We start from the raw sequence: 19,032 nt of genomic DNA, 5'->3' as shown, positions 1-19,032 counted from the left end.
GCCCGTAGTAAGATGAAAGAAATATGTAAAAATAACGGAAACCAAATAAATGTTAAATATTAGAATAAGTAGAATAAAGCAACACACTTTTGGAAGCAATAAGTGACTTTTACTCAGTTATACAGAAGTACAAAAGTTACTAAAAGAAATAGATATTTATAATAGGTAATATAATTAGGGCACAGTGCACAGAATATTTTAACATTATTTTTTAAGGATGTTTTTAGCACTGCTTAGTTCTAAAGGTTCACGGACGTAGCTATTGTATTGTGCTGTATCAGGTGAGGGTACTTGATGTGATGAGGTGTCCTTTCCATAAGTTGTCCTGAAAAAAAAAGTAATCAATATATCTCAAAGTGCAGATGATAAGGAGCATCGCTTAGCTTAGGTAGTAATGTTCAATGCAAAGGTCAATGTTGTTTCCTATTTCTTTATCGATATATATGGCTAGTTGAAGATTTTATAATTCTTGAACAGCGAATATCTGAAGCGTGACGAGAAATGGATGTGTGCGTTTCCGAGGTTGCAAATGTTTTATGTTGCGTACTGCGCTTTGTTTTAAAACAAATTGCTTGTGTAGATTAGTTTTGAAGTTGTGCCCCAAGTTAAAATACATCAATGTAGATGTGAATTAACTAAACAGTATTATAGCTGGAGCTTTCAGTAATTGGGAACTGAAGACCTAAGTGTGTATACACAGTGTGTCTGCGTGAGGCAAAGATGTTTGACTCGGCTACTACATTATAAAGCTTTTTTGGGGCGAAGCTTTTTATAGCGGCACCCGTTCGTCCCTCGTAGCCGTAGTAGTAGTAGTGTGTAACGATTATTACATTTATACCTCCAAGGTGGTGCCGGCGAGAGATTTCTTCTGTGCGTTGTTGAACAATAAAAGATAGTACTCAATGTACATGCCAATGGCTGCTAAGGGTGAATGAGAGACAGGAGAATTCGGCTTTTAGTTAAGGCACACGCTACAATTTTTTTATTGTTCAACACGCACAGAAGACAAGAAAGCGTTGCTACGTTATACTCGCTGGGCGTAACCGTCTAGGTTTCAGAAAGGTTTAGCGAGCGTTGGGCCGCGGTGCCATGAATACAGTGAACTAGTATATACCATGAACTCGAGGTGGTTAAAGGTGGGAAGTAGACACAAAGCGCAAGCCGTAAGAAAGTGTGCGTGTGCCTCCTCTCGTTCAGTCCTTGAAATGTCCGCTGGATGGCGGTGCTTCTATATGAGGAATATATGATGAAAAGATGCGAGGTGGTGGTACTTGGAGTGTTGAATAGGTGAACGAACGGACACACAGACAGATGTATGGACGGACACATGGATGGCTGCACGGACGAATGGACGCATGGACGCACGCAGGAGCGGATGCATGGACGAAAGCAGGAATGGACGCATAGATGAACGTGCGGACGCACGAACAGACGCACGCACGGACGGGCGGATGAACGCACGGGTGGCCACACAGATGCACGCATGGACGGAAGCAAGAACGCATGGATGGAAGCAAGAACGAATGGACGGACGGATGCTTCGCCCTACTATCCATCATTCACTCCGTGAATATGCTGCCATTTTTTTCATCCATTTTCGTCTACATTTCAATCACACTTCATGCGATCGATGACCCTACGTTTTGGTACTGCTCGTTCTGAAAATTGTTTCTGTTGTACATATACTTTCTTTTTCTTTTGAAAGGGATCACTTTTCTGACCCGACTGTGCTGCTTCTATAGCCGGTCGGCCGAATTTGGTGCATGTATGGTTGGTAGATTCAGTCTACATTGTTGTCCAACTATTATCATATTTCTCGCTTTTTTCCCCTTCTTTTTTGCCCAGACACACAGATTGTAAGGACACATGGTCGTCGCTGCTCGCAACGTAACCATCTATTTTTCCTCAATAAAGAAACATGATCTAAATGCTTTGAGGACACCCTAACTCTTGCTTTCCAGTGAGGTCGGAATTCTGGCTACATGTGTAACCCGAAGCACACAGCAAGCTGTCTTTGTTCAGTTCCAACACAATGAACTTCCGTACACTACAGCACAAGGGTCACAGACAAAAGAAAGGGAGGCAAGCCTACGACAGGTGTCAGATGGCGCCAAGGCTTTCAGGGGTCAAAACGAAAGCCGACGACCATACGAAGCTCGTGTTTTTGTTCCCTATAGTTCTATGACGATGGTTTTCGTACAAAGCCGAGAGTGCGTAGACATCCATTAGCAAGCCAAGGTCTCTCAGTTCAGAACGCAGAGCAGTGACACATGACTGGAACCGGATGAACCCGGGGGCGCCGGTCATTCTTTTTCAACAAGGGTATTCGACGTCATCGCTAAGCCTTTTCGACGACGTATTAAATTGTGTCATCCCGTGTTTACTCTGCGTTTATGTGAACCATCGTGTTTTTTTTTAGGGTCGAAGCTCATTAGGGCGTGGGCTGTGCGTCCCATGTAGCCTGTATGTAGCCACCTCTAGTCTAGTTCTTGCAGTGTTCACTAGGTGGCGGTACCGTCCCCTGTATGTAGCCACCTCTAGTTTAGTTCTTGCAGTGTTCACTAGATGGCGGTACCGTCTCATGTATGTAGCCACCTCTCGTTTAGTTCTTGTAGTGTTTACTAGATGGTGGTACTTGTAGCTGATGATGAAAAGATGCAAGATGTTATAAACTAGAAAGCGGTACTTGTAGTTGATGAAAGACGCGAGATCTTATAAAATAGGAATGATGTCACATATGGCGCGTGTCATTGGTTGAAGGCAATCTTTCGATTTAGTGCGGTGACGTACGCTAGGGGGAGCGTTGTAATAAAATCCTTTCGCTGTTGGCGCGCGCTCGGAGTCGCCGGATGGATAAGGCTGCACAGCGGAGAGAGCGCAAGGCGGCAGCAGCGCGCGCTCGCAGACAGAATCCCGATGACGGATGGATGCACGAACGAACGGACAGACGGATGGTCGGACTCACGGACAGATGCATGGACAGACGAACGGACAGATGGTCGGACGCATGAATGGACACGCGGATGGACAGAAGTACAGGGGGGCTGACGGACGCTTTGCCCCATTCATCATCATTCACTCCGGGGATATGCTGTGATTTGTTTTGGTCATGTACATGCTTCTCAGCTATTGTACTCTTGAAAAATCCTGACATGTGAATGACTGAGGTGCTTGCCATGAGCCCAGGAATCTAGTGAGAGCCGTCTTTTAGCAACAATCATTCATATTTAGGGACACACCATGCGCAGCGGCAATCTGGAACCACCAGATACTCAACGAATGAAGTTGGCAAGGCCGACACGGATTGCTTCAACAACTTCAAATAACTTTGTTCACGCTTGAAAGCGAAAGAGAGAGAATTTGTTAGAAGACGAATTAAGAGGTACCACTCTCTTCCTGCTACTCTGCTCAGCGATAGAAGGGAAAGACAAAAATTGCGATCGACAATGATGACAGGACAGAAAGACGTGATGCGAGTATAGAGTAATGGCCTAGCAAAGTGATTTAGCTGCACTCTAGTGCCATTTGCTCTGCTACGAATAAAATCTATAAGTTTCCCCGTAGCAGTTGTAGACAATGTAAAACTTGTACCCTTCACATGACCGAACGAACGTCGCTCAGCAGAAGGTAAAAAGCGTACATACACGCGCCAAGTGTTCTGAATACAAGACTGCTTGTACGAACGTTGCTTCTGGTGACACGCAGCGTTCAAGTAATTTTCATCGATCGTAGGTTCCATGTTCTTTCGAAAGACTATCATTTCGGTATTCTGTATTTCTTATACATCTTGGTCTGAAATCTTTTTACACTGATATAAATAACACTACCTGTTACGACTCATGCCGAGTATTGGGGTCCCAAATGTATGAATATTATGCACTGTACTCCATTTCTGTTATGAATATTGAACTGCTTGATTGATTGATTGGTTGATTGATTGATTGATTGATCGGTTGATTCATTGAATTACACATCCCTATTTTATACTTTTGCTGTCTCTATAAGCCACGGTAACTCCCTAACGGTCCTTTATAGGTTCGCCTTAGTTGACTCAAATGCGGAAGTGATCTTATTCGCTTTCTACTGGACTTTTCGTACTCCCCTCTGGGGGCTTTCTCTAACTAGCAGGGTTTTGCAATTCTTCCAGTGTTTGAGGCATTGTAAGCTTTCTGCGCTAACCAAGTGTTGCATAGCATCCGGGATCAACCTGCCTTAAGCCAAGCAATGTGATGTGATGTGGCATCACGTTATTTCATATAACATTGAAGGGGACGTCACAAATTTTACTGATATGTAACGTCATGATAGCGTCACTTTTTGACATTATAACATGGTGATTTTTTTGCATTACTTGTGTTGATGCTGCCGAAGTTGGACGCCGGTCGATTTTCACGTTTGATGAGTATTCTAAGACTTTCGTGTTAAAAATTGTTGTCAGCCAAATCGGGAACATATAACATTACCCGTCGTTGATGCGGCATCGAATAAAACCGAAGCAGCCACGGTTATATGCCCAGGGTCGAGTTCAACGATGATGCTGCCACGCAAGGGGGGAGTATAGTGGACGAGGGCAAGTGGGGTTATCTACCCGAGAAACTAAACTGAATTTTCACGCCGCTGCGACCCAACTAATTGCGACTGAGCACTCTCGGCCACAATTACACGAACTGCCGCGCAGCCGGCGTTGTTGAGAGAGAAACCGCAGCATCGAGAATTCCGCCAGCGCCGGCATCCAATCTGTGAGAACGGGCCGTCGGATGATTAAACTTTTCGTAGGCGCCTCAGACACTGCGGGCCGAGGTTGTCTCGGCTTATGTGCGGCTGTACGAGTTTGAGCATACCCTACCATCTTGACACGGGTTGGCGGCATAAATTTTGATGAGTGCATCGCTGCCGAGCCCGGTATTCGCCGGCGCTGATAACACGACTCGTGCTCGCCCCAACCAATTTTCGAATTTCACGCACTCGAAGTCATTCAGGCCTGGAAGCATCAGGGTGCCCGGAAGGAACCATGGCGATGAGTAATTAGGCTTCTGTTCATTCTTTTTAATTATAGCACAATTTATTTTGCGTTTCAGTACCAACGTCGCCATGTGAACTTATCCGGATGATCCATCAATACATGAGGCGTAACATCCACGCCATTATTTCTACAAGTGAGGCTCAGTGTTTCACTACGCGTAACGCACACAGCATTGTACTCAGGAGTGTACGTCATTGGGAGGGGCTAGTCAGCTACGGTGGACGCCAAGTCTACCCCACAACTTTACTCGGCCATATCCTCTCCATCAAACCAGTAGTCTGGACTAATGGTTATGCTACTCGACTCCTGACACAAAAGTAGCAGAATCGAATTCCGGCCGTGAAGGTCGCTCTACAATGAAGACAAAATGTCAGAAGCCCATTTGTTTAGAGTTAGTTGTGCATTAGTACCTCGGGTGTCTGAAATTTTCAGAGACATCTACTATGGCACCCTCATAGTGAGGTCGTGGTTTAAGAGCGAAACCCCAGCAAACATTATTGCTCTTTCCACGAATTTCGAAAGCGTCTTCTAGCAGCCTAGCATGTTTTCGTCCATAATGTGGTCGAAGGGCCACTGGTGTTGCCTCCGAGGAGCCGTCTACTTCGCACCTTCACCACCCGAAAGCCGGAGTCTAAAGGCAGGTCCTTGTGAGAAGCACGTCATTCACCCACTTTCATTCACTTTCATGTTCTTGTTGTTCGCATCCATTGCAAAGATGACTTTCTTTCGGGCTCGGTCTACGAGAAAGGTCAGGGAAAGGGGGTGGTTGGGTGCTTAGGACTGGTGGTTCACGAAAGGAGAAACATTGCCCGGGACGAATGGTGGATCGCTTCATGTAACATTTCTATAACAGGCAATCCTTCACGCCTATGTTACAGCATACTAATCACGGCACGCTGGCACTGGCGTTACAAGACGTAATGTTATCAGCATCAGCACAATATTGTTGCTCTGCTCGCTTAAATGTTCTGGCCTCGATTCCAATAACAAGATGGTGCCACTTTACTGGTGTGACTTGGCGAAATATTTGAGTACTTGGACCGGGAGTCAGTAAGTAAGAGAGGTTTATTTTCAGACAAAATCTGAGATGATGATCTGAATCGATTTTGTTGACCTCCTACTCATTGGTATAAAGGAACGGGCTGGTAAAGAGAGCAGAGAGAAGATTTTGCTGATAGTGAGGATGAAGATGGTGATAAATCAAAACCTTGTCTGCCTAAAACTTATTTATGAGGATTTTTTTTCGAATTCTGTCCCACGCAATAACTCGTTCAAAGCTTTGAAAATATTGCGGCGATGAAAACATATAGGCCCCAAAAGAACTCTTTCTGATACTTGTTACTTGACAGAATTGAACAAAAAGGTTCCTATCGATTTTCTTTGTACGCTATATCACGGGCAGCGCAAAGGAGGTGTTCAGGTGGCATACTTCGCAATTCGGACTGTTTGCTTGGCCAATACAGCGCAGGTATCACCGAGTGAACGCCGCACCAGGCGAAGCCTGTGCAGTAGACTTGAACTGCACCTTTTCCTGGTTGACGGTATTTGAACTTGGATGTCTGGGTGTAGTTTGTAACGATGGTAGTGAAGATTACTAGGCAAAGACCAGTAAGCCATGGCAGTTTCGCGGAGGTTAAAATGCAAAACAGTGTTAGTGTCCGGCCGTAAAAATTAAATTGGCCATATTTTGGCGTTGACGCGGGTCATGTTTGTCTTTGCATCAGCCTGTTCGTTTGCATTCAGGCCGCAGTACGCTGGAATCCAGTGATGCTTTATACGATGGCCTGTTCTCACGGCTACATAGTGGGATTCGGCTACTTATTGAACAGGAGGGTAATATGATCCTTGTTTTAGCACCAAATCTATTCCTTGAAGCGCTGGTTTAGAGACACAAATTATAATCACTTTGTAAGGAGGCCGCGTAGACATGTAACAAATTACCTCGCGGATGGGTACAATCTCTCCCGGCATCAATCTTCTTCGGTGGCCTAGATGGAAGCGTTCACTGGTCCTCAAACTTGGTATACCACGCGCCGCTGTTGAGGCGGTTGGTAACAGAGACCCATCGGTGAACGCATCTATGAATGCGACATATTCAGTATATATATCCAATAAGGTTCATTGCTTCAGACCACGAGAGAGTAGACGCATATTTATCCATCTCTGCAACAGATAAAGGCGCACTTCCGGTCTTTATAAAGTCCATGCTGGTATCTCTGCATCTTTTGCCGGAGTGAAGCCTGAAGGAATGATGCTCTCATGGCACGAAAGCGATTCTGAAAATCTCCAGTCGGGTCAGCGGGTGTGAATGGTTGATCTGTTACCAATGTGTGCTTCATAATGAGAACATCAGTAGAGCACACAAGAACCCAATGATTAGCTATTTCAAGGCCATATCAACTGTTATTTACATTCTATGACGGAAAGCAGTATGTAGTCTGTTTCACACCTTCGTTTGGCGTAAAAAGGCAATGTAGCAATGTTCGCTATGTTATGTCTTGTTCCCATCTACAAATGAGCGCTGTACACGTGAGCCGTTTACAGCACTCGTTTGTAGGGTGCCTTACAGTAGTGACTATCTTACGACCGAGATATTATTTGCTAGCTTATTTATCTACTCCTTAAGACAACGGCTGCATATCAGGATTGCTGACGTCGCTTCTAATGGACAAACTTGCTTCTGCTGGCCAATTTACGATACCCACCCGTCTTTATCTTTTTCTCCACATCCATAACCAAAAGGAAATGGTCGCGCAAGACTTAAGGTAACGAACTACATACGTCAGCAGCTGCCACATAGTACGGTAGTGGCCACGACAGTGTCTCAGCAATTTTGTTTACCTTTGTTTTACTTTGCATGTCGACGCCGACCATCAGAGGGTTACGGGTTCCTTCCGCTGTCTTTGCCTTGAATTGCGGAAACCAGCGTCTCAAACAAAATAAGTGACCTATCAGTCTTATCTCCGTCGTTGCAAACTTTTCTTTTTCGGAAATCAGAATAGGTGGGACCCGTGACTAGGGCTGGTTAATGTCCCTGGATATTAAGGGACATTAGGGCCGGTCAGGTCGCTGCTAATCTGCGTATTGCAAGTTGCGTGCAGTATAGTGAACAACGAAGCGTTAGCTTGGTTTGCTGGAAATTAAACGCTAAGCAGTGCGGTGTTTTATCAGTGCACTTAGTGGTTGGCTTTGTACAACAGAAAATTCGTATTTGCATACAAGATGTTTTAAAGCGAAGCATTTCTTAGCGAACTTCGGAGACTTTGAGCATGTTTCATTTCATTTCATTTCATTTTATTTCCTTAAAGACCCGCGAGGGGGTATTACATAAGGGGTGGCTAACTATAAACACAAAACATAGAAGCCAAAGATTTAACATAAAAAGTGATTATTGATATATTCTATGAACGTTGATGGGCAGAGAATGGTTGTAATTTCACTGGAAAGGCTGTTCCAGTCTGGTGTGGTACGTGGAAAAAACGAGGCAGAAAAAATAGAAGTCCGGGAGCGTGGCCGAGCAAATTGAAGCAAATGGCTCGTGCGGTGAGATATGCGTGTTGCAGGAACGATATAAGGTGGGGCATGCAAGGGACTATGAAAAAGTTTGTGGAACAATGACAGGCTGGCTATACGACGGCGAAGGTCTAGATCTGGTAAACCAGATTCTGCTTTCAATCCAGATACGCTGACAGTTGAAGAGTATGAACAGTGAATAAATCTAGCGGCCCGGTTTTGAAGCGTATCTATCTATCTATCTATCTATCTATCTATCTATCTATCTATCTATCTATCTATCTATCTATCTATCTATCTATCTATCTATCTATCTATCTATCTATCTGTCTGTCTGTCTGTCTGTCTGTCTGTCTGTCTGTCTGTCTGTCTGTCTGTCTGTCTGTCTGTCTGTCTGTCTGTCTGTCTGTCTGTCTGTCTGTCTGTCTGTCTGTCTGTCTGTCTGTCTGTCTGTCTGTCTGTCTGTCTACCTACCTACCTACCTACCTACCTACCTATCTATCTATCTATCTATCTATCTATCTATCTATCTATCTATCTATCTATCTATCTATCTATCTATCTATCTATCTATCTATCTATCTATCTATCTATCTATCTATCTAGCTAGCTAGCTAGCTAGCTAGCTAGCTATCTAGCTATCTATCCAGCTGTCTATCTATCTATCTATCTATCTATCTATCTATCTATCTATCTATCTATCTATCTATCTATCTATCTATCTATCAGTCTACTACTTTTAGCTCTCCTGGCCGTTTCGAATATGGTATCGATACCAAACTTGGTATAGCATATCATGACTGTACCAAGAACATATCTGACTAGTCATAACATGAAAACCATGATATGTATGTCATGGATATCTAGATTTACGTTTCATGGTCGTGCAGCTTTTGCGGTGATTTCGTTCACATTGCATGTTGCAAAATTGCTATGGTATGACATGATTGCATGGCAAACATAAGCGACAGACCCTAACATGAAAATCATGACATGTGTGTCATGTAACAACATGACTACATGCCACGCTCATGGTGCGCTCGCGGCGTTTCGCTAGCGTCACATATACCAAATTTGGTATTACGATACGTGAATGAATGACGAAAATATGTGACTGGTGCAAACATGATAATTATGAGATGCGTGTCATGTAGCAACATGACTACATGCAACGCTCATGATGCGCTGGCAGCTGCTTCTCTAGCTTCACTTATACCAAATTCGGTATTACGGAACGTGAATAGATGACGAAGGTATGATACTGGTGCAAACATAATAAACATGAGATACGTGTCATGTAACAACATGACCACATGCTACGCTCATGATGATGTATTACTTCATCATTAGATGATGTATTACGTTATACTCCGCCGCCAACCTGCTAAAGCTTTCTGCTCCTAACGTGCTTTTTTATTGCCTCCAAGACCGGAAGCATTGCTTATTCTTTACACCTGGTTTTGGACTGCCTCCGTGATCGACCCAACAAGAAACAACGCCATGTAATGACGTCCTAGTGACGTCATAATGATGCGACGAATTTCATCGATATAGGACGTCGTGATGACATCCTTAGGGCGACGTCCTCACGTAATCGTGGCTTTTTTTTTTTTTTTCGTCACTCGTGCCGATTCCCCGACACGCCACCGACACATCCCGCCGCTGACGGTCAACTTTCGCGTTTGCGAGGCATCTATGACTGCAGCTTTAATATGCCGCCGCCGTTCGCGGCTGGCAGCACATACCAGTGGCAGGACAGTAGCGCGCCACGTCAGTGCGAGCCTGCAAGGCCACGCTCCTCACCAGCGACATGGAAGGCGCTGGGTTCGATTCTTAGCGCTGACAGACACCGACCGATTCTAATCGTCGTGCTGCCCAATCGAATGAACCATGCTTTGCTATTCACTCAATTCCTCTTCTTCTAGTATATATGTGTATTAAGCTTGCCGTATGATAATTGACTCTTCGTATCTTGCGGCGTTTCCGACCACTCATTCTGAACGACACGCCACACATTACGGTCTTTTTGTTCTATATTGAAAATATTATCCCCTCTTTGAATTGTAGTAGCGATTTCATTTCCATTCATCTATTGTCCCGTTTAGTGTTAACAGTGCCACTAAAGAAAACAATGATGTGAATAGTAATACCCAAGCTTCAACTGCGCTTGTTATTGTGGGTACTCGCATCTCATATAATACTCGTACTCTTTTTTTTCCGCTCTCTCCTTTCGTTACCCTAACTCCTCCACACAAGGACGTTAAACCATGCTCGCTCTTCTCGACTGAAAAACTAGGCGGCTTCCATAACGTGAAATTACGAGGTTGCCGAAGCTTGACACTGCACTCATTTCTTATGCCTGATATTGTTTTCTCTCTTTAGAGAGACGACGCTTAAGTATGATGACCACGAGGATGGACTGCATGAGCATGTTCTTTTTTCAGATATCCTTTTCCGCGTATGTTCGAACGAACACGCATATGTTGGCGAAAAGGGTCCACATGCTTCGCCAAACGCACGTGAAACCTTATAAGTCGGTCGGTCGGTCGGTCGGTCGGTCGGTCCTTCAAATCAGTCAGTCAGTCAGTCAGTCAGTCAGTCAGTCAGTGAGTCAGTTACTTAGTTAGTTAGTTAGTTAGTTAGTTAGATAGTTAGTTAGTTAGTTAGTTAGTTAGTTAGTTAGTTAGTTAGTTAGTTAGTTAGTTAGTTAGTTAGTTAGTTAGTTAGTTAGTTAGTTAGTTAGTTAGTTAGTTAGTTAGCTAGTTATCCTAATGGGTTGGGTCGGGTTGAGTTTAGGAAAAGAAAAGGAACAAAGGCAAAAGATATGCTGCCCCGATGAGAGCACTGCACGCAAGTTACAACACCGAGCTCGGCCAACTCGTGCGGGCCATGCGGTTCGAGGCTGAAAATTGGGTAGTAGCTATCGCCGTCGAGCTGATATAACCCGCTTGACCCTTAATGGCAGCCAGTTGCCTTTATAGGCCTGACTTTTCTGTGCGATGCGTTAGAAGCACATCGTATAAGAAAAGGGTTGGCAGCTGGAACATGCGGCCACACCAGAAAGACGAGTACGCGACCCTCCGGAAGCCGTTCTCACATCGTCAAGGTCGAGGCGCATTCGCCGCTGCTCTGGGCTTCCTTTATTGAGAAATTCGGATGACAATCGTAACGAAAAAAGACAGTGAAGTTTCTTATTCTCGATTCGTTCCTGTTATCTTTAACGGAAAATAAGAAGGAACAAAAGTGTGAGAAGAAACAACGCTTCCCTTTGCGATGTCCTGCCGCTGTAGCAGCGTCTGCCTCCTAGCTATACTCGACAGTGAAGCTTTGCTTATGGGCCGTGGGTGCACACGGAGTTAGTAAATTGTTCTGGCGATAGGTGAAAGTGCCTCTTCAAAGACGAAGAGTGACCTTCAACCACGTCGGCGATGACATGATGGGATGAAAAAAGGTAATTAACCGAGGACGCCCCGGGACGTCATACGGCCGCCAAAATTCGCGACGTGATTGCGACGTCACATGACAACGTCATCACATGACATCATCATCACCTGGCAATAGTGAGCCGATCTCGTAGGCACTGCCAAACCCCATGAGGTGAACAAAGACTGGAACGTCTCCGATGGAAGTGCGAAATCATATTAGGGCTGATTCACGCTAGCGGCAAGCATGCCTCGCCGTTTAACGTTTGACGTTCTCAGGAAGCCATGCAGGGCTGTTTGCTTCGCGCACGTCTGCCGTTCTTCGCCGTTTGAAAAGTGGGTCGGAGACCCATTTTTGTGCCGGTTGCCGCTTGCCTGAGAGTGGCGTAGCCAATCAGCGTCGGAGGAGGGACATGCCTGAGCCACGTCGTCTGCCTTCGCCTCTCCGCATCGTCTGCGTCGGCCGCGGAACACTTCGAGCTGCTCGCTTCTTGCTCCGCAGTTTTCACGCTATGTCGAACGTGTTGCTTCCAGACTACGTTCCAGCAGTGAATAGAGCATTTTGGCCTGTCCGGTGTTTAAAAAAAGCGCACAGCTATTCAAAATGACGTCTCCCAAAGCAGGCGTTTGGAGAAGTGGCGCCCTCAATCCAGCATTAGCAGCAACTAACAAACGTGTAATGTATGCCCTCCGAGATTTGGGAAGGATTGCTTAAGCCTACAACATCAATTATTTGAGTATGGCTCTGAAAAACATTGTCGAATCAATTCGACTACTGCGTTGTCGAAGCTAAAGGACATTAGCCTAAAGCGAATGGAAGCATCAGTTCGGAGCTTGCGAGCTACAGAGCGCAGAGTGGCCGCTTTATAGATTCCAGGCGGTCGACAACTGCATTCGGAAGGGCAGCGATGTTTGTGGGAGGCTGAAATTCCTCGCCGGCGAAGCTTGCCGTGCACTTCGAACAGCTAGCCGGCGGGTGGCGCTGGCCGCCGGTCTGCGGCACCGCTCCGTCAGGGTAGGCTTGCCGCTAGTGTGAACCGGCCCTTACATGTACGATGCCTTCGGGAGGGAGAATCAAGACATTCGACTGAGAAGAAAATGAAGTTGACCGTCACTTTCAAGTCTCTTTAGGTGAATGCATAATCAAACCGTGAATTTTTTCGTTGTTGTTTATAGCTTGTTCCGCTAAATTACAGCAATGACAAGTAAAGAAGAAAGCAGTACGTTTGCAGGATCAAATATAAGGAATTGTCACGAACCATGTCGTGTAGGTCACTTATGTGACCCTTTAATTACGCAAGAGCTACAATAAACTGATGTAACCTACCGGTCACTAGGATCCCATATATGTATGAAACGTACTGCAATTTACCAGTGCTCTCAACTGGAATTTTATGTCGAATAAAGTTTTATGTGATATGTTTAAGAAATTGGCTCTAAAAATAGGTATACCCATAAAGGCTTGGACTGTAGACTATGTGAAAGATGAGTGACTGAATACTTGAAACAAGTTACGCATTGAGTCTCCACTACACCTAACTTTTACATGCACCCAACTGTCTCTGTCTCGGGCATTAGGGAACGTAACAAGAACAACTAACGACTCGGGCAAACACATGCTCGCACAAATTCTGAGTGATGTGCATCCACCAGAGCTCGAAATCGATCATTAGCGAAGTAAGAAAAAAATAAGCAGGAGACTAGCAGAAGCCTCTATAGTGACGCGCAGAGCCGAAAAGCCTGCGAAAGAAGCGCGCGTAACATAAAAGAAGACAAGAATTCCCATCGGGCCCCAGCTGCAGACTGTCGGTCAAAGTAGGAAACTTGGCCTGCTCCCACCTAACGATCGCAGCTAAGTATTACAGGAGGCAGATAGAATAACAAAGGAAAGCGATGTATCCTAAACAGCAGCGTGAGAGACGAGGTCCGACGCATATGAGGAGCAAGTTCCTCATCTAGGTCGTCTAGCGTCTGACGCGTCGTTTCGACGCACACAAACGACGCACACAAGCGACGCTGGGCGCCTGATTGACGACTGGCTGTTAGCGGGTGACGTCGCCACTCGCTCGCGACGTAATGAGCGAGCGGTGACGTAATGAGCGAGCACGCCACGGCGAGTAAGATGGACGCCTCGACGACGTTCGTCAATGCCAGGCTCTCATAAAGAAAGCCGTGTCGCCTATTGTCGGCTGGGGAATTCGGTTAGACGCACTGCTTTGGATCATCCTTTTTGCTTGCCCGTAGGACAGGCAAGCATTTGAACGATGTCGTGTAGATGACAGCAACTCTGTCTGAGATTAGGAATTACGACCGATACGTATGAGTCAGTGTGCATCTATAGGAAACGTACACATGCGGTTGGTATACTAATGGCGCTTACCCCCGGACAGCAAAAGTCGGACAGTTCATGACTGTCTCGAGGTTTGAGCCATCGATCTCTGCTCTGCGGGTCACATGCGAAAAATAGTCGTGTGGTCCGTCATGCATTTGCTTGAGACGACTCGAAAACGAAAGTCAACTTTTTAGTCAACTTTACCTATCGCCCCTCTCGCATATCCCCCCCCCTCCACATCTTTATAGGGGCAAAGATTCTGCTTCCTAAAATGATAGTGACACAAAAACTTCGGCCTCGCTTTTTTCGTCCGCATTGTGTCCCTGAGGGCCTGATAGTCCTAACACAACACCTCGTTTAATGCAGCACGCGACAGATATAATTATTCACCGGTCCCGCTCTCTCGACCAATTTCAGTTTCGGTTTCAGAGAGCCCCAAAAACGAAATTCCGCCCCGTGCAACTATCGCCACCTAGCGTGTGGAACTCTCGACCACGTCAGCACACAGAACTGTGACGCCCTCCCGCATACCAGATCGAGTATTACTTCCAAATGGAAAACGGGACTGCAGTGTCACCGAACGCAAAACTTTGAAACCGTGCACTACGGCCACGCACTCGCGACCAGCTGCCGAGAAGCCTGTGGGAACAAATCAAGAATGTTTGAAAGCAATATGTTTTATACCTCCTTGGAACAAACCCAGCAAAAGACAAATGGCGGCTGTGACACCGTTATAACTTGTTTTCTTGACTGCCGCGTGGTAACATAAGAGAAGTAGGAGATACCCAAAGGGTCCGCTTCCAGGTTGTCAATGGCACAATGAAATGAAGCACTCACGCAAACTTCAAGATTAATTTAAGTACCTTCCATGCTACATGCACTGTTAGCATCTTGCTGATGATAATAAATGTCCACGGGAATTGACTCCGCAGGCAATCTCGGCCGCGAAATTTTGTGTCAATACCCCTTTAAGGTCAAGTGTTGTCCGTTGGTGGCGTTGACGTTGCGCGCCATAACCGTGGTGACTACGAAGATGATGACGATAATGATTACGCACGAAGACTCGCTTGTGTAGTAAAAGACGGCTCGATGTGCTCTACGATGCAGTTCGTATGACTGGAAACAACCAACAAGCACCAGCGGAACGTGCACAGACCTTGTCGTTGCCAACTTCGGACTAGATTTGATGCCACAAGGTAGTAATAATGAGGAAGGCAAAACAAAATTTACATCTCAACACGGCAAATCACTTATGACCAATTAACCCTGTGTATAACTGTACACTGCTTTGTCACTCATTTACATGCGGGAGTAGTGACTGTCACGGATGATTTACGGTAACATCGAACGATTCCACTGCTCCGGCCACTCATCACCATTCAGCTCGTAAATTTGCCGGAATTTTTTTTAAAGGCTTCCTGCAACTACCATATAGTTATTCGCTGTCTTAAATTATATGAGGCGTCGAAAGCTTCCCGCACTTCCCATGGCTTTGCGTTGCTTCCGAAATAGGCCCACAATTGACCAAGTGACGCCTTTATATGATGATGATGATGTCCATGATGATGATGATGATGATGATGATGTCATAGTGATATCGAAAAAAATTTCGGTGATGTCGCATAATACTGATTTTTCGAATCTCCGGTGCCGTGGCCGCCGATTATTGCATTTCGCCCAGATCTGTATTCGCGCAAACGTGGCGAGCTTAGCAACGCAACACCTCCGATAAAGGCCTACGCTGTGCCTGAGTCATCCATTTGCGCATGCACCCTGTTTTTATTCACGTTTCATCAATTCTTGTTTTAGCTATAACATGGCGACGCGATGAACTGTGAACTCCCGCAGTAGCTTTCACCAAAGGATGGGAACTATGACGTGATAAGGTGAAAAATATAATAAAAACGTGGGAAACAAAAGGAATCCGGTTTTTTCGCAACGCTGAACTGAAATGGTTAAACTTAAACTTGAAATGGTTGCGACCACTTCAGTAGAGAACCAGCTCTCTAAGCAGGGTTTATCTTAAAACATCATGAAGAAGAAATTACAGTCTAAACTTGACATTAGGCTGCGTTTCCTTCTGTTCTCTTTCCTTCTTTCTTTCTTTCTTTCTTTCTTTCTTTCTTTCTTTCTTTCTTTCTTTCTTTCTATTTGTTTATTGTTTGTGTATTGAGATATCTTTTCTGCTTCTTCAAAAAGTAGCCAACAAATCTCTCTTGCTGGAGAAGCGGATTAGTTATGAAGCTTCGGCTAGTTGAGCCGCTTTGCCGAAAGTTACAAGCAAAACATTGAAGCAAGGCATTTTTGCCTTTTGTTGTGATTGGCCTGAAGACCTTCTTCTGAGGAGCGCCGAGTGCCAGCTCAGAGCGCTCCGAACTGTACTCTCTTTTAAGTGTAAGAAGCGAAGAAAAACAATAGGGCGCCTCTAATAAAAAAAATAAAAAATGTGATCATTTCGAAATGGAGGTAACGACAGCGTCGTAAGCCTCGCTCACACTTCTGCTGCTTCAATCACTTTCGGAAACACAGAAATTTCGCTGCGCAGGACTCTGTGAAATGTAAGTGAGGCCCTCACTTACAATTCTACTTGACAGTAAAAATGTTATAGTGGTAACGCATTTACCCAGCCTTCACTTAAAAAAAAAAAGGCTATGAAAGCAAGTCACTGAAAACCATTTTCAAATTCCATTCCACGCATGACTTCAAGCTCCACATTCAGCTTCTTAAAGAACTCCAGGTGGTCAAAATTTATGGAGCCCTCCACTATGGCGTCTCTCCTACTTATATGGTGGTTTTGGGATGTTAAACCTCCATTTTAATTATTCAACCACTCAATCAATCAATCAATCAATCAATCAATCAATCAATCAACATTCAGCTTTAAGACTGATATCCACAAGACAGTTGCTCGTATAAGGTGTCAATAGGTACCATAAAAAACCATGAAAGCGACGTCACATGCTTTCGTGCCAAAACTGCACATTCTTGCTGTTAGCCCCGTCGCGGTGGTCTACTGGCTATGGTATTCGGCTGCTGACCCGCAGGTCACGGGTTCGAATCCCGGCTGCGGCGGTTTCGTTTCCGATGGAGGCAGAAATGTGGTAGGCCCATGTGCTCAGATTTGGGTGCACGTTACCCCAGGTGATAAAAATTTCCGGAGCTTTCCACTACGGCGTCTTTCATAATCATATGGTGGTTTTGGGACGTTAAACCCCACATATCAATCATCAATCATTCTTACCGTTAACCACAATCCCCGGCCGTTTAGGCCAGGCTAACTCCGTTTGTCGCAATACAACCACTACCACCACCTCGACTTTGTCGGTTCTAAACAAACGCACACACTCGACCTATGGAGTTATTCGTTCCCCGAGTTCATTTGCAGCGCGACTCAAAACTGCACACCTGGTTAACGGTGCGGTGTCCATACGCGTAAGTCCACGAAATGAAAATCGACGTGACCTCCTTTAAGCGACCCGTTATTAGCGTAAAAACAATATGCAATTACCCAACACAGCTGGAAGGCGAAAGTCATGTCCTGTTTCTTTTCCGTCGATATGATTGATCTCCCCCTGAACTATGCGCACTCGATGTAGTTTTTCACTGCCTCCAAAATCGGGGGAATCGGAAGCTTTTTGCACTACACGCAAATTTGCGGTGCCTCCATGGTAGGCCCACCTTTTACCACGCTACAATGTGAGATGATGACGTCTATGTATGAAGCCATTGTGATGACGCATATCTGCGCAACTCGTTACGTCATAACGACGTGAAGTGTTTTTTTTTTTTGCTTCACCTGTTTTGACGCCGCTAATGCCAACGGTCACTTTTAGCGTTTGATGAGGCACCTGACGCTTTCGCCTCAATTTCAGAGGAAGAGAGATAAGGCTGATTTTCCCAAACCTAACAGCTTACGCTAAACCGTGTCGTCTACTGAACCGATCCCAAGCTCACGTTTTCAAGTTCAAAAATCCATCCTACACTCTCACTTATTTTTATGTGGCTTATTATTCTATTTCGCGACGTCGTAAAAAGTCTGCGCAAGCCTCTTAGCTATACGCCCCCTTTCGCGCACTTCGAAACAGACACGGCTCTAGTTACAAGTATCCTCTTTTCTTTCGCTTTATTTTTCCCTTCCTTCCACACCCCATCGGCTTCAGTTCACGTTTTTCGATGCCATTTCCGCGGTTCATTATTCTCGCACACCTATTGTGTTTTCGGGGCATGCGTGTTAGTATAAAGAGGCTTAAGTGGTCCATGAAACCGGAGAAATAGGGCTTCTTTTTGCTGCACCTCGCTCCTCAATGAAGTGGCTTCCTCCCGTGGAACCCATTGAATTTCTGTAGCTCAGCGTTTCATTACTCTCCGATTTCTGAGTCCTAAAATGGAATACCCCATAAACTCAAGAGAGAGAGGGGGGTGAAAGGAAAAAGTGGGAGCTACTAATATATAGCCGAATGCGGAGTGTTTAGCTTAGTCCACAGGAGAGGAATATGAGGTTTTCGTTGGCAACAACTGCACCGCAATTCGTAAGGTTTCGTTAATTGTAAAAAAAAAACACAAGAAAAAAACGTAAAATTTCGCGAAAACTTCACTTGGGTCATAATTAAATCTATGTAACGTATCAGTCTTTACAGTGATTGTTTAATGTTGAAAAAAACTCAAATATGACACCTTGAGCTTTGCAAAATTGGCAATATCGTTAACAAATAGTAATTTTGTGTGTACAAATTTGACTGGCA

This window comes from Rhipicephalus microplus, chromosome 10 (assembly GCF_043290135.1).
Source record: "Rhipicephalus microplus isolate Deutch F79 chromosome 10, USDA_Rmic, whole genome shotgun sequence".
NCBI classification, from domain to species: domain Eukaryota; kingdom Metazoa; phylum Arthropoda; class Arachnida; order Ixodida; family Ixodidae; genus Rhipicephalus; species Rhipicephalus microplus.
Note: the sequence above shows the minus strand (reverse complement) of the source record.